The sequence below is a fragment of the Myxocyprinus asiaticus genome, chromosome 41 (assembly GCF_019703515.2).
Source record: "Myxocyprinus asiaticus isolate MX2 ecotype Aquarium Trade chromosome 41, UBuf_Myxa_2, whole genome shotgun sequence".
NCBI lineage: Eukaryota > Metazoa > Chordata > Actinopteri > Cypriniformes > Catostomidae > Myxocyprinus > Myxocyprinus asiaticus.
The window spans coordinates 10,260,448-10,272,699 of NC_059384.1; positions in this window are offsets into that span (position 1 = coordinate 10,260,448).

Sequence of the window (12,252 nt, forward strand, 5' to 3'; positions counted from 1 at the left end):
ACTTTCTTTCGTCTGCAGAACACAAACAAAGATTTTTAGAAGAATATCTCAGATCTGTAGGTCCATACAATACAAGTGAATGGTGATCAGTCCTTTGAAGTTCCAAAAAGGAGAAAAAGACAGCATAAACATAATCCATCAGACTCCAATGGTTTAATCTATGTATTCTGAAGTGATCCAGTTGGTATTGAGTGAGAACAGACCCAAATATAACTCCTTTTTCACTGTATATCTTGACAGCAGACTCCTTGGCAATCATGATTTGCTCGATTACACTTCCTATAGCAGCATCTAGTAGTATGGATTACTTTTATGCTGACTTTATCTCCTTTTTGAAGCTTCATAGGCCTGACCACCATTCACTTGCATTATATGGATCTACAGAGCTGAAATATTCTTCTAAGAATCTTCGTTTGTGTTCAACAGAAGAAGGTCATACACATCTTAGATGGCATGAGGGTGAGTAAATGATTAAAGAATTTTCATTTTTGGGTGAACTAATGAGGCTAATGAGCTGAGCATGTTAAATTTACAGTGCTTTATATTAACTAATTGCAAATTGTCTGTGTTTCCAAATATTCTTGGCTGTTAAAAGTTACTATCCAAATCAAAAACAACCTCATAACATCTGGTTTTTGTGGACAGAAGAGTGGATGAGAGCATTTCTATGCAGTAAATGCCATTGTGAACACAATTACAAACAAATGTTTTCATTCATGTACCGTCAAAATAAAAGCTCCGTCAATATAAAGGCTGAAGGTTTTAACCAGACCGCATGCAAGAGTAAATTAGTGCATAAATATGCTATTGTTTTCTAATAATAATACTTAGTAGTAGTAGTAGTAGTAGTAGTAGTAGTAGCAGTAGCAGTAGCAGTAGCAGTAGAAGTGGTAGTAGTAGTAGAATTTTACAAAAATATATTTCCATAATAATTTCTTAATAATAACTTATTACTGGGTTCCAAAAAACAATAGTGAAAAGTGGTCTAAGACACTATCACAAATTGGACAAAAACACAGTAAAGAGATACAATGTGAAGGTGATGTGAACCTGTTTTCCCCCCTCTATGTTTCACTGTATTTTGTATGTAATTTTCTATTTTTAGTCTGGTTCTTTTTGAGAGGACTCAAATGTGAACACCATTTCTTAAACAGTATTTCTATTGGCAGAAGAGCATGTTTGCCCATGACTTACTTTTGGTAAAAAAAAAAAAAAAAAAAAAAAAACGTCTCTTTTTAAAAATACTTTTTTAAAATAACAATATTTACATTTTTATTGTTAATAATCCTATCACAGTTCAAATCGCAATTGCAATATTTTTCAAAATAATCACAGTTAGATAAACAAAAAACAAAAAAACAAAAAAAAAAACATTCAGCCCTAACATATGGTACAGTGTGTGTGTGTGAATGCCAAACCACAGCAAACACAAGAGAGTCTTTCTTGGCTTCAGCCAAAGACAATTACAGGGCATCTTCCAGCCTGACTGCAGTTCTGTTACCCTGTACACATTAAACAGATTAGATAGGGCTGATGACTACACATCCCATACACAGTTACGTCAAAGGAGGCAACAACATGAGGAAAAACAACATAAGTTATGTATCCAAGGCATTTTGTGTCTGGAATGTTAAATGAGTTTGTGTATGAATAGCTCCCACGGCCTTGATTTAAACGTGACACTGTGTGTTCACTGCAAACGAGCTATTCAACAAAAATAGATCTCTCCAATTATAATCAACAAAGCTGTTTCTGATGCATTCTTGCAGTATAGCATACACTTCTTTGATTATAAAGGGAGCACTAAAGTCACTGGTTGTGGGAAAGTACTTACATTTGAGTGTGTCATAAGACAGGACAGCCAACAATGTCTCATGACAACTCATTCACTATAAGTCATTAGAGATGGTGAAATCATAAGATACTGTACAACTTGACTCGAATGAAAAGGTAAGAATTATTCCCATAGAGACCAACCTATCAATGTCCCAACACCCGCTTGCAGTGTACACACAGTGTGACAGTGGCGGTCTTGGGAGAGGGGGAAAGGAATATTGTCTGTAATAAACCCCAAAGGCAAAAGACAAAGCACATTTATACTAATAGTAAGTGGTGGCAAAGATGGTGTGACAGGCTAATTGCCTCAGACTTCAAACCGTTTACACAACATGTTTCTTTTAGGTTTTTTGCTGGAGTACACTAAAGCCCTTATCAGCAACATCATCAATTAAATGTTGAATCAAATGCAGGGGCTCACTGCAAATGGCATCCCGGGAGCCAACACAAAACAAAAACGGTTCAATAAAATGAAGAGGCAGACAGCAGGTAGATGTCTGTCTCTCACTGAACCTGCACTCACACAGAGCTGCTTTTTTACAAAGAACAAATGGTAATTACAGAGCATCTGCACACTTTCATACATGCAGTATTCATACTGTACACAGTTCTTATACTAAACACATATTGTTTAATAAACAGAGATTTATTTGTTACCATTATTCACACTTGGCAACTTAACTGGTTTTTGGGTTTTTTAATACCAGGTCTGCCAATAAATAGAACCATTTAGTGGGTTTCTAAAGAAAAGCACCCAACAATGGCATTAAACCACTATGATTTCAACAGAAACAATAACGTTCAAGTTACTTGGATTGCTAGTTTTAGCTGGCTTAAGATGGCTTAGCTGGTCTCCTAGCCTGGCCAAGCTGCTTTTCAGCTGGTCTAGTTGGTCTACCAGCCTTACCAGATGACAACTACCAAGAACCCCTCAAACAGACCAGTCTGTTTGGCTGTTTGGCACTAACAGCTTTCATTTGCTGCCATTTGTTTATTTGTTGGATGGAACCCTGTCTTGGCCAACCACAGCAAGCAGGAATCTGAGGACACAATAGTGTCTTGTGCCTTTGTGACTAGTGTATGCAGCAATCTGTCAATGAAAGCTCCTATGGTTTAAAGACACACATCTTGTGCATATTTTAAGTCAATAAGACCTTGTTATTTCCCATATGAGGAAAGTTGTTTTACACTATGACAAAGCTGACAACTCAGAAAGTAAAATAATTATATGGATTTTATATAACTCCCCAGGGTAGAGTCACTCCATTTAGCATGTCTCATTAAATATTTCAAGCTGAAATCGCATTCAGTCTGATATGAATTAGTATCTTACATGGTGGCATGTTGTAGCACAATGAGTTAAGGAACTCACATTTATGAATGCATGCAAAATGATTTACTGTGGATAATTAGATTTAGCTTTAAAGCGGAAATTTCTTGGTGAATTTCAGTTTCTGAGTGTTGAAGATGTTGAAGAGAGTTTCAGCAAACCTTTATATAAATAAAAAAAACATGAAATAACAATTGACCCTATTTACTTTCTTTATCAACATAGCCTCATGGCAACACTTAATAATTCACACAATACAGCAAAATCATAAGATATTGCATGGCTTTGCTTGTACGAAAATATATAACTTTTATTTGCATGGAGACCAACCAATCTACAAACAGCATTTCAAATCTGTTCAAACAGGCATCAAATTTAAACTAGCCTCCTATCCAACACTTTATTTTAAGAACGGACACATCTGTGAACAAATTTGGTTCCTTATTCCACACTTATTTATGCAATACAAATTACTGATGTGTCATTAACCTGTAATACACTTCCCCCATTCCAAAACCCAATGTTTTCTTTCTTCTGTTGTACACAAAAGTTATTTATAAAAATTGTGGTTAGGTTTAGGGTTTGTGTAAGGGTATAGATTATATGCTTAGGTATAAACTTTGTAAAAAATTATCATATACGTAATATTCCTTGGTTTGTTTATAGTTCTCTATGGAAGGAAAAGTTGTATGTTTTGAAGAAGCCAACCTTGGCCTCATTTCCCAAAAGCATTGTAAGCCTGAGTAGAATGTAGAATCCAACTTACGATTCATCTTAGTTTTGTGGCCCGTTTCCCAAAAGCATCGTAACTTCAAGTAGTACTTGAAACTTCTCATAGATTAATGAGTGGTCTGGAGTAATCGTACAGTGCTAAGAGCATCGTGAATACACAGACTTATGCAGGACAAACGCAAAATTACACTTTAATTACACTTTTATTTAAATACAATTTAAATACCAATAGCTACACTTTATGCTGAGACTTTAATATCATGATGTATGTGTTTTATTTATTTGTATTGTAAAAGACAAGTCTAATAATAATAATAATAATAATAATAATAAAGATAATATAGAAATGCATAGGCAAAATTAGATAGTCTAAATAGATGAATAGATTAATTATCTATTAATATATCTATAAGTTATTTGTGTGGACTAGTTGGACAAGTTGGTAACAACAAAGTGGTGGCATGATTGATGCAGACAACTGTATATATTTATATTAGAGACAGAAGAAAATAGTCGTTAACTTGCTGCTGTGCATGAAAATCGTCCGTATATATTTGCTCTTCATCCTACATTTGCATTTATTAATTTGGCAGATGCTTTTATCCTCGTCTCCTCTTCTCTGTGATCCCAAAAGCTCTCTTGCAGCACTACAAGTTGTGTAGCACTGGACATGCAGCATTGCTGTCACCGTTATCACTTTTGGGAGTAAAGAGCTGACCTCCGCTTTATTAGTGAATGTCCTGATAAAGCACTTCTTCCAAACGTCTACTTATTTTGCAATCCGTGATAACACGGTGAACCTTGTAATATTCAATGTATGCTTGTTATTAGCAGGATCATACACAGGGCCTCCACTGTCTTCACTAATCCTGGAAGCTTTTATATTGAGAGGAATTTGTGAAAACGAAAAATTACAAATGCACACCTGATTATGGAAGCAGACTGTGTAAAGAAAAAGATTGTTCTGCACAACATTTTTGTAAAACAATATGTAAATATGCATAAGTAAATTACAAATGATTGTAAAGTTACGCACAAATGTAATAAAGTTACAATGATGAACAGCACTATACGGTCACATTTCAGAACTGTCACATGGACAGAAACACTCTTAAGTAGCACTTAAAGCATGTCCTCGTATGTTCATGTTAAGTGCAGTTTTGGGAAATGTACATAAACATTGTAGAAAATGTTCTTAATCGCTAAGATCAATCGTTATTGGGAAACGCAGCCCAGAATGATTTCGCAATCTCATATTATTATTAGGACTTCTCATGAGACCGAGTTGTTCTAAATGCACATTCCTGGTCATAGATTTTTCCAAAGAAATATATTTTGTCTTTGTAATCTTTGATCAATATGTAATAGCTTGCTCTGCCTCTGAAATGACTTTTCTTTTCGGGTGATGTCACCAAGTCCACTAATTTTTAAAAATCTCCCTTCAACCGTTTGGCACCATTCCACTAAGTAACGCCTAATTTGTACAATCCAATCAATTCCCTGTGGATAAATTCAAGAACCGCCCTATATTTTTCATTGTTTGAATATTTGATTGCACTTTGAAATATGTCAATTTATAGAAGTAAAAGGGGTTGCAAAACTTGATTAGTGCAGTATTTTTCAAAAACTTTAGAGTTAAAAATAATTTAATATATTCAATTCATTCAAGTAATCTGAAGTTGACTAAGGGCCATACCTGACAAGTCATCTATGGAAATATCTCTCCCTATCATCTTTCTTTCTCTCTCTCTCTCTCTCTCTCTCTCTCTCTCTCTCTCTCTCTCTCTCTCTCTCTCTCTCTCTCTCTCTTTCTCTATCTATCTAAATTGGAAATCTTTTCTTTGACCAGCTTTAAGTATATCCCACAGCAGTCTAGTAGTCTACAATCTGGCAGGATAATAACTTAAAATCCAATCAATTCTACTCAACAAAGTTTGCTTCATGATGTTTCTTTAGTCTTACTGTCAGAGTCCAATACAAACAGTCCTGTCCAGCATTAAGTGTCTAGGCCTGAAGTCACAATCCAGTTGTACAACTTGAGTCCTTCTTGACAGTCTGACTCCAGTACAAGGTTAAACATTGTATAAGTATGCCTTGCGCAATTTAACATGAAGTCAGGAGGGCTTAGTGGAAGTTCTGAACTTACGCAAACTTTCCTTTAGTTCCTTTGAGCCCAGAGGGAGGGAGAATGAAAAGATAACTTTTTTTAAAATAGAACTTCTGAAAAATGAGCAAGAGTCTAAGAAAATTCCCCAGTTTTCTTGGTTCCATTGGGGGCAAGAAAATGGGGAACAGACGAAAGCAGTAGGAAGGAAATTTGGAACAAAGGGATTCTCAACCAAAAGGCGGCACTTTAAGAGAAACAGGATGCCTCGGTCTGATGAGCCATAAGACAGAGCACTCCTACAGCCATTTTCGTTGGAGCAGGGAGCTGTGAAGCAGGCACACAGGAGAGCCTATAGAATTCAACACTGGGCATGAGGAAGATCAACCTGTCTCCATCATCCCTGCAGGCAGACAATGATGTAAGGAGGCTTTTGGATGCATTGCGCCATGCATGGGGTTTAAATTAAGGCACCCTGGAGAGCCGTTCCTCTCTAATGCGCTCCACCAACACTTTATTTAAACTAATCAGCATAGGATAATGATGGGAATGATTGAGATGTGCATCATGGGACAGTCTGACCAAACCTGTACTGGAATAAACTGTTGTTATTCATTTTCTGCAAAGGTCAGAGAGAGAAGGAAAAAGAGAACAGTCGAGACAATGGAAATCAGTTTAACAGTTCACTGGCTGCATCCCAATTTGCAGTTTGTTTGTATGCACTAAAAGTATGAACTGCGCTAGTGATGGGAAAGTAAATACTAAGTCTCCCACATGAGCAAAAGAAGATGTTAGAGCACCTGTACTTAATTTCATGAGATCGTTTTGATAATTTTATTCTCTCGACAGACATAGTTTCTGATCTCACAATGAAATTTGAAACAGTAGGTTGACTTTTCTTGATCAGAAATTGGTCTGTGCGAAACACTGCCATCTGTGGCCAAGCGGCAAGTGTTGTTGGGCGTATGGGCACGTGTGAGCTCCATTTTCCAGATAAAATGTCCACAGAGGGGAGCCAAAAGCGAGTTGAGAAGCAAGTTGGATAGGACTCAAGATGGCGCCGAGTATGGCTGCTGCGTTGCGAGCTCCGACACAACATAGCAATGGTTTGTTTGTTTTGTTTACAATTCTTATGTTTTTTGTCTTGGATGTTGTCTGCCTTATTGTCTACGACAGACAAACACTTTTGGACATTGGCTCAGCGATCTCACACCGTAAACCGGACTTCACATTCCTCAATGCCGACCCGCTGTTTACAAACACGCAAGCGGAGCCCTTTGTCTGGGCAGCACGGCCGCGGAAACGCAGGAGGAAAAGGGGAAACAGAGCCGGCGTTCTCATCAGAGTAAGACGCCGCGCAAATCGACCCCCGCTACCCACTATTCTACTGGCAAATGTTCAGTCTCTGGATAACAAGCTCTGCGAGCTGAAAGCGCGGATCTCTTTCCAACGAGAGACGAGGGACTGCTGCGTTATCTGCCTTATGGAAACTTGGATGTCTGCAGAGATTCCAGACTCAGCCATTGAACCCGCGGGGTTCTCCATGCTCCGAGCGGACAGAGCGAAAGACCTCTCAGGTAAAACTAGAGGAGGTGGTGTATGTTTTATGATCAACAAATCCTGGTGTGATCAGAGGAACGTACATTCCATCAAGTCTTTCTGTTCTCCTGATCTGGAATTTCTTATGCTTCTGTGTCAACCATTCTGGCTACCGAGGGAATTCACAGCGGTCATTATCACTGCTGTGTACATTCCCCCACAAGCCGACACAGACCGGGCACTCAAGGAACTGTATGGGAGTATAAGTGAGCAGGAAACCGCGCACCCTGAGGCCGCGTTCATTGTGACCGGGGACTTTAATAAAGCCAGTTTAAAATCAGTCGCACCAAAATATCACCAGCACATTAGTTTCAACACACGAGGGGACCGGGTTTTGGACCATTGCTACTCTCCGTTCCGGGATGGCTACAAATCCCTCCCCCGCCCACCATTTGGCAAATCGGACCACTCTTCCATTCTGCTTCTGCCCGCTTACAGGCAGAAACTGAAACAGGAAGCACCCACCCTCAGAACGATCCAGTGCTGGTCGGACCAATCAGACTCTACGCTACAAGACTGTTTTGATCGCACGGACTGGGAGATGTTCCGGTCCGCCTCTGATGACGACATCGAGCTTTACGCTGATAGCGTAATGTGTTTCATCAGAACGTGTGTAGAGGAAGTGATTCCGACCAGAACTGTGCGAATCTATCTGAATCAGAAGCCGTGGATCAACAGCGATGTTCGCGCGGCACTTAATGTGCGGACCTCCGCTTTTAATTCCGGGAACGCGGAGGAGCATAAACAAGCCAGTTATGCCCTCCGAAAAACTATCAAAACAGCAAAACGCCAGTACAGGAGTAAGATTGAAGGACAGTTTAACACCACCAACTCTAGAAGCATGTGGCAGGGAATTAACATCATCACGGACTTTAAAGGGAATAAAAACTCCGCCATGAACACCGCTGCCTCTCTACCGGATGAGCTAAATACTTTTTATGCTCGTTTCGAGGGAAATAACACCGCCCTCGCGGAGAGAGCTCTCACGGCCGAAGCTACAGAGGTTAGTTCACTCTCCGTCTCTGTAGCGGATGTAACCCGATCCTTCCGACGGGTGAATATCCACAAAGCCGCGGGTCCAGACGGCATTCCGGGCCGCGTCATCAGAGCGTGCGTGAACCAGCTGGCTGGTGTTTTTACGGACATTTTCAACCTTTCCCTCTCTTTGTCTGTAGTCCCCACATGCTTTAAAACATCCACCATTGTGCCTGTTCCAAAACAATCGAAAATAACTTGTTTAAATGACTGGCGTCCTGTTGCTCTGACCCCCATCATCAGCAAATGTTTTGAGAGACTAATCAGAGATTACATCTGCTCTGTATTACCACTCCATCTTGACCCGCTGCAGTTTGCTTACCGCAACAACCGCTCCACTGATGATGCCATTGCATCTACAATACACACTGCTCTCTCCCACCTGGAAAAAAAGAATACTTATGTGAGAATGCTGTTTGTAGACTACAGCTCAGCATTCAACACCATAGTGCCCTCCAAGCTAGATGAGAAACTCCGGGCTCTGGGCTTAAACAGCTCGCTGTGCAGCTGGATCCTGGACTTCCTGTCAAGCAGACGCCAGGTGGTTAGAATAGGCAGCAACATCTCCTCATCACTGACCCTCAACACTGGAACCCCCCAGGGCTGTGTTCTCAGCCCACTCCTGTATTCCCTGTACACACATGACTGTGTGGCAACACATAACTCCAATGCCATCATTAAGTTTGCTGATGACACGACGGTGGTAGGTCTGATCACTGACAATGATGAAACAGCCTACAGAGAGGAGGTGCACACTCTGACACACTGGTGTCAGGAGCACAACCTCTCCCTCAACGTCAGTAAGACAAAGGAGCTTGTGGTGGACTTCAGGAGAAAAGACAGAGAACACAGTCCAATCACCATCAATGGAGCACCAGTGGAGAGAGTCAGCAGCTTCAAGTTCCTGGGTGTCCACATCACTGAGGAACTCACATGGTCCGTCCACACTGAAGTTGTTGTGAAGAAGGCTCATCAGCGCCTTTTCTTCCTGAGACGGCTGAGGAAGTTTGGAATGAACCGCCACATCCTCACACGGTTCTACACCTGCACTGTGGAGAGCATCCTGACTGGCTGTATCTCCGCCTGGTACAGCAATAGCACTGCCCACAACCGCAAAGCACTGCAAAGGGTGGTGCGAACTGCCAAACACATCATCGGAGGTGAGCTTCCCTCCCTCCAGGAAATATATACAAGGCGGTGTGTGAAAAAAGCTCGGAGGATCATCAGAGACTCCAGCCACCCGAGCCATGGGCTGTTCTCACTGCTACCATCAGGTAGGCGGTATCGCAGCATCAGGACCCGCACCAGCCGACTCCATGATAGCTTCTTCCCCCAAGCAATCAGACTTCTGAACTCTTGATCTCCCACGATCAAAATACATCAGCCCTGCACTTTATTACTCTTTTATCTCACACCGGACTGTCATAAATTATATTACTGTCATTATATTATGTCTCTCTTAACAACTGACTATCAACCGACAGCCTGAATGTCAATACAGTACAATACTGTACATTCTATATATATACTTTTTTCATATATATTTTCATTTTTATTGAATAATGTGTATCTATATAGTATCTATATAGTAAAAAAAAAAAAAAACAGCATATTGTATACTGTACAGTGTATGTTATTATTTGTATATTGTTGAGTGTAATTGTGTATAACAGATGTTTAAATTGTGTTGTGTTAATTTGATGTTTTAAGTTGTGTAATTATGTATAACAGATGTTTAAATTGTGTTGTGTTAATTTGATGTTTTAAGTTGAGTGTAATTATGTATAACAGATGTTTAAATTGTGTTGTGTTAATTTGATGTTTTAAGTCGAGTTTAATTATGTATAACAGATGTTTAAATTGCGTTGTGTTAATTTGTTGTTATTGTAAATTGGTATATGTCTCATCACTGTCACGACTGCTATGTTGATCGGAACTGCACCCAAGAATTTCACACACCATTGCACTTGTGTATATGGCTGTGTGACAATAAAGTGATTTGATTTGATTTGATTTGAAGTTGTTTTCAGTTGTACAGACTGTAATACAGTGAGGAGGAATTTATATTTTATAAACTGTACCCCCCAACCAAAACCCCAAAACTTAAAGTTAACCATCAGTGGAGTAAAAATGTAATGTTAGAGGGGAAAATGCAACCTCCAAATAGCGCTCGTCACTGTTTATGCGAATGTGATTACTTCCTGGTTTTAACGCTAGATCCGAACCTGGGTTTCCAATGCTGCTGACGCATCATGCTTCTGGCTGCGCCACAGGGGAAGGTAACAACATGACCAAACAGGAAGTATACATGTTGTTTCTGAGAGTTCTGGTACCTTAAGTTAGGATCAGCCACATTATGCAGACTCACCAACAAGCACCATCTCTTATCCGACATTTTTGCATCGGCTCCAGCATGTTTTCCTGCCCCTGTAGCACGACCAGAATGGTGTTGTGTCAACAATGTGGGAAACCCGGGTTAAGATCTCACGTTGAAACCAGAGAGTAATCACATTCGCAGAATTGTTGGCAAGTGCGATTTGGAAGTAAAATTTTTCTATCTAACATTATATGTTTACTCCACTGATGGTTAGATTTAGGGTTTGGGTTGAGGGGTACAGTTTTTAAAATATGCATTCCTCTTCACTGTTTTACAGTCAGTACAGCTGAAACCAGCTCGCTTTTGGTGCCCCTCTGTGGACATTTCACCAGAAAAATGGAGCTCACACATGCATACGCCCAACAACACTTAGGCTTTGGCCACTGGGGTAAGTATTTCGCATTTTGGAAAGCACAGAACAATTTTAGCTGAATAAGCTGAATAATATGCCGGTGCAGAAATGTAACACAGTAGAAATGGGTCTGTGAAAATATGTAGCAGTTGTAATTTAGGAAGGGGGTCACTCTGAGGGGATCATCAAATCTGGGGGTCCTCTGCATCAAAAAGTTTCAAAAACCCCTGATTTGGGACACAATCCTTATGTTACATAATATATAGTAAAGATGGTATTGGAAACTGTAGGAAACTCTTAGAGAAAACCAGGAGGCACGGGAAAAGCTTCAGCAGGATTCTTTGTTGTAGAAGTTGGAGAATCAGTCTACATGTCTAAAAGAAGGTGCTGTCTCGCGATGCAGTCATCAAGACTAACTTAGTGAGGCATACATTGTATTTTATAGTTATTAAGTGGGCAGTCCTTCCAGGTGGTAACAAAGTATTCAGGTGAACCTTAAACAAAGAATTCAGTTGAACCCACTACAGACTGGGGTTTCCCCAGCCCTAATCCAAATCAGCATAACTATATCACTTAGATGACTTCATTTTCATGGAAATAGGGAAGGATCCACATCTATGGATATGCATATACATTTGACTCAGACATTGATTGAATCATGAACAATAGCCACCAATTCACAGAATGGGACTGGGGCACCTAGAGCCATCACAGACAAAAGATGATAGCCTTAGTTAGCATGAGAAAAGTTTTCATTCTCATACACTTTTGTTCAAGTTGACAAACAGGATGCAGCCATGTGCAGATGACCCCACATAATCACGATCGCAAATACCATGAAAGCCCAATACAGTGTGCATCATTTTAGTTTTTCATGTGATGTTAAA